Source organism: Octopus bimaculoides, chromosome 12, assembly GCF_001194135.2.
Source record: "Octopus bimaculoides isolate UCB-OBI-ISO-001 chromosome 12, ASM119413v2, whole genome shotgun sequence".
Lineage (NCBI taxonomy): Eukaryota > Metazoa > Mollusca > Cephalopoda > Octopoda > Octopodidae > Octopus > Octopus bimaculoides.
Window position 1 is genome coordinate 8,666,873 of NC_068992.1, and position 5,367 is coordinate 8,672,239.

General features: G+C 34.3%; 1 protein-coding gene across 2 annotated transcripts in view; it reads right to left on the reverse strand.

Moving 5' to 3' along the window:
• Window positions 1-4,866, reverse strand: part of LOC106880179 (uncharacterized) — an 83,502-nt gene extending 78,636 nt beyond the window's left edge. The window contains exons 1-2 of one of the 2 annotated variants that reach the window (XM_014930025.2): window positions 4,618-4,866; window positions 4,015-4,110 (exon numbers count right to left, since the gene is read on the reverse strand). The gene's annotated coding sequence lies outside the window, so the exon portion shown is untranslated. The remainder of the gene's footprint in view (window positions 1-4,014; window positions 4,111-4,617) is intronic. The other variant, XM_014930027.2, reaches the window with a different exon arrangement.
• Between the last annotated feature and the right edge of the window lie 501 nt (window positions 4,867-5,367).

Genomic DNA, 5,367 nt, shown 5'->3' on the forward strand with positions numbered 1-5,367 from the left:
TATATACATATATATATATATATATATATATATATATATGTAACAGTTTCTGAATTTGGTAAGTAATAATACTCCTGTATGTCTTTAGTTGCATAAGCTGTTGCTATTTATATATTACAATTATTTTGCATGACAACTTCTCACACTAGTACAACAATTGCTCTCTACACATATGACCAAAAGCAATACACACGCAACGTTAGCAGCATCCTGTAATTTTTTTGACATTAATCTACATGCTGCATCTGTTTGAATACTATCTCAATTCACATCATATCTGCACAGTTATCTCTCTTTCATTTATCAGCTGATAGCACTAATGGTACACCACCTTTCATAAACCGTGCCAAAGCAGACATTGGAACCCGATGCAGTCCTCTGGATTTCCAGCTCCTGCCAAACTGTCCAACCCATACCAGCACAGAAATTGAACATTAAATGATGATGATGACAACAATGATGTGCAATACCTTGATCAAGTTCTATAAAAGCCTCAGATGAGTGAAACTTGGTAGCCATGAGGAAGCCCTTTGGTGGGAGGCTATTCCTAATGTCTCTTGGTTAAACATTACCACAATTATTACCTAACTCTCAAGTGCCTTAAGTGAAATTCTCTCTACTAACAAGCCCGCAGGCCAGGTCCCTGGGTGAAGATACCTTTCCCCTGTTCCCTTTCACAAGTCTTAGAGATACTGAAAAAAGACATGGACACTGCCCTTTTTTCCTTTCACCAAGCTTTTAAACAAATTTAAAGAAACACTTTTGTTGCTTTTTTTTTTAGCATCAAATCCCAACCATTCTGTCATTTTTTTCTCTCAAATGCCTTCTCCTTTTTAAAACAACAAGGCATAATTTGAGAGAAGCTAAATTGCTACTTCTAACTGGTGAAGTGCAAAACAAGAGGTTCTCTGACTGCTTATAAACCCTTTTGTTACCTACAAATTTAACAGCTTCTCTAAACATCTTCTTCCACCCCTTTCTTTCAACAGTTATTTTGCTTTTACTTCAACCCCCTCCCACATTAATTATATATCGCCAAGGTAACAAACAAACTGTCTACTACTTCTAGCGACTCCCATGTCAGCAGTTCTTAGACTTCATTTCTATGGTACTCCCTACTGTTAGACATTCTTGTTCATTTAGTGCATTTCAATACATGATACCCTGCAGTCTGCTAAAGGTGTGTACTTATTGTTTGAGTACACAGTATTGACTTGCTACCTACTCCCTTAACACATATTGAGCAAGGCCACCTCCCAAATGGTACTGACATATTTTCTTTTCTGTTACTTATTACTTACTTTTTAGGACTTTAGAACTTGGTATCTAGACCCAAATTATTGCAGAGAAAAAATAACTGCCTAACTAAATATACAGGGTGGGCCAAAAGACACACACCAAAACATTTGACATTTTATTTATATTACATTGTTATTATAATTCATCATTTTATCCATCATGTATAAGCACACGTATTCATAATAATTTTATTTATTTCATTCAATTTTAGAGAAACTGAGGCATGTATTTGACAATTCCAGACCATATTGGCCTTATTTTGTGCATGACTTTTGGTCCACCCTGTACTATTTTATATGTATATGTGTGTGTATGTGTGTGCCAGCGTGCGTGCGTGAGTGCATGCGTGCATGTGTGTGTGTGTGTGTGTGTGTGTGTGTGTGTGTGTGTATATATGGCAGGTGTATTTATCTTTTATTGTTTACTTGTTTCAGTCATTAGATTAAAGCCAAGAGTTTTAGTCAAGTGAATCAACTCCCGTACTTTGTTTATTTTAAACATGGTACTTATTCTATTAGTCTCTTTGACCAAACTTTTAAGTTATAGAAACATAAACACAGCACCACTAGTTGTCAAGCAATGGCAGGGGAGAAATACTGACACATACACACACACACACAGGGACAGACAGACAGACATATAGATAGATGGATAGATAGATAGATAGAGAGAGAGAGAGAGAGAGAGAGAGAGAGAGAGAGAGAGAGAGAGAGAGAGAGAGAGAGAGATAAATAGATAGATAGATAGATAGATAGATAGATAGATAGATAGATAGATAGATGTATATACAATGGGCTTCTATCAGTTTCCATCTGCCAAATCCATTCACAAGGCTTTAGTTTCTGCTTTCCTTTTCTCTCTACTAGTCTTGAAGGCCCCATCCTTCCTCCTTCAACAAAGCCATGGAGAAAAAAAAGGTAATTAAATTAATTTCACCTATGTGGAAACACTGACCCTTCTATTTTCATTAACTAATCAATAAATACTTTGTGGTATTTGTTTGAGGTCTTTACATTCTGAATCCATATTCCATTGAGGTCAACTTCACCTTTTATCTTTAAGGGGCCAATAAAGTACCAGTCAAGTGCTGGGGTGCAATACTCGATCCTTTCAGCTATGAAGTACTGGACCTTCCACTAGTCCAAAGATGGGAAGTTTGGGAAGATGTCAGTGTCTACTAAGAACAATATGGGCACCTGAAAAGCATAAGTGAAAAGCACAGTGCATACTAATACAAGTCTCAACTGACTGTGAATCATGGCTCAAAATTATTATTTTTACTGCAAAGTTGTTGTCAAAGCTGACTCTACTTAGATGACTGCTTCCATGAGGAAGCCCTTTGGTAGGAGGCTATTCCTAATGTCTCTTGGTTTAACATTACCACAATCATTACCTAACTCTCAAGTGCCCTTAGTGAAATTAACTCTACTACAAGCCTGCAGGTATGATCAAGTATAGAAACAGTCTAATTATAAGCCAAAGAGTCTCTTTATGGCTGCTCTATCTGCTAGAGATAGAAGCCAAGTCTTCAAATCAAACCATATCCTCTTAAATAAGGAAAAGTACATACTAAATAATTTAATCTTTGTCATACCCTAAAAAAACAGGCGAGTCAAGATTGGAAACGCTTATGTTTAAAAGCAGGGTGTTGTATGATAAAAAGAAAAAACGAAAAAAGAACAGCTTGCTCTATCTTTTCCCCCTTTGCAAAATGACAGCTTTTGGGCCCCTGGAAGAGACTGATTTTTTTCTCTCTATAGAGGGAACCCAGTGTACCGATTGATCCCTTTATTCAATGAATTTGACCAGGGGTTAATTAACAGCTTCAACAGTATAAATGTTTGGTTGAGAATGCATCAAAGTCGGGCAGGACCCGTTAAGCTGGTATTGTGATTGTCAGTTACAAACGTCCATGTTACTAGGGTTTATAACCCTAACATCATAGATGTAATTATATATACCAAAGGTCACTTCCGGCTATTTTACAATATGCGCAATGATTTTCAAAATGGAATGATTCTCTAAAAGGATCTATATATACATACACACACAATATACGCACGCATGCACATAGGCACACATACGTACACATGTACATACACATACGTACGCATGCACACACATGTAAGTATGCACATACACATAATATGCACGTACGTACGCATGTACATACACACACATTATTTTATATTATATATATATATATAAACATGCATGTATTATATATATCTATGTATACATACAAAATAATGAGAGCTTTAGATTTTTCTGTCTTTATATACTCATCCCGACACACTACGCTATATTTTCTGAATTATCTCTTGTTGACGCATATCTGTCACCGTCGCTTAACTAGCAGTCTCTCCGAACTAAAACGGAACATCATATCAGATAAATGCGAGGATGAAGCGAATTAAATACTGACTAATAACACAGGGACACAGAATGAAAAAAAACAAACAAAATAAACGATATTGTTTCATTTTTCTTTGTTTCTCCGCCCTGTCCTTAAAAGGGAAAAAAAACCCTTCTTTATGTATATAACACCTGGCTTTTAGCATTGTGTCGTCACATATTTTAATCCCCAATGAATGAAATCATTTTGCAGATCAGGTGTAAGAACAATGTATACAATCTGGAAGATACTATATATATATATATATATATATATATATATATATATCCACCACACACACACAAACTGAAATCGCTTACCTTCAAATCGCTGCTTAGATGATCATATATTTTTCTCTCGTAATTTTGTGAAGCAATTACTATTTCGGTTTGGTTATATTATATATATATATATACCTTGATTAAAGAGATAACGATAGGTTAAGAAAGAATTATTCCAGTATTCCTAATGGTAAAGATTTTTATCTTTAATTTCATTATTATTATTATTATCATTACCGTTAAAATTATTCATCGTTTCACTATTTCATTCGAATTTTTTTTTTTTTTTAAAGGGAGAGGAGGGGTCCAATGTTTTTAATTCACCAGTGAAACTGTATCCCCAAAGCATTGTTACTATTACGATGATCTGGGTCGTATTAATCGACCGTAGCCCTCCCTTACAAAATTCGAACACCTTGTACCCATGTTGGAACCCCTACAATATTTTTCATCGCTAAATATTTAAATGTTTTGTATTAATGTAGAAAAAAAAAACCACCGTCTTCATTATTTCGTAACAGAGAAAGAATATAATACAATAAAGGGAGAATAGCGTTCCGGATTCCTTAAGCTAAAACTATATCCTAAAAAAAGGCATTATTATTGCAAGGAAATATAGATATGTAATATACATATACTTACAGAAAATGTAATCATAGATTTCCTCTTTATGTAAGATAAAACATTTTCTTTGTTCTATAATGGTAATTCCGTATTTGAATTAACAACTACCTTCAGAATCGGCTTTTTTTTTCTTTTTTTCCCCCTTTCTAAGCAGCTTTTGTTGTTGTTGCTGTTTTGACTGAACCCCCTCCTCTTCTGCTGCCGCACTTCGCGAGATGTCTGCTACTTGCAGACTTAGTAGAAATGGAGGGTAGGACTGAAACAATTTTACCAATCAACTGACGATTGGACAATATCTGACGCCATGTGACTTTTTACATGTACGATCACAGGCGCGCACCTAAGTTTATGTTTATTTGTAATGCATAAATGTATATACACATATAAACAAACTTGTAGACATACATACATACATACATGCATACATACATATATACACATACATACATACATACAAATATACATACATACATACACATACATATATAAATGCAAGTATGCATGTACGTATATATATATATACATACGTATGTATGTATGTATGTATGTATTATGTAGATAGATAGATATCAATATATTGTTTACATACATACATACATATATATAAATATATACACATACATATATAAATGTATGTATGCATGTACATATATATATACATATGTATGTATGTAGATAGATAGATAGATAGATAGATAGATGTTATGTTTACATACATACATACATACAGAAATAGATTGACAGATAGATAGAAATATGCGTGCGAGT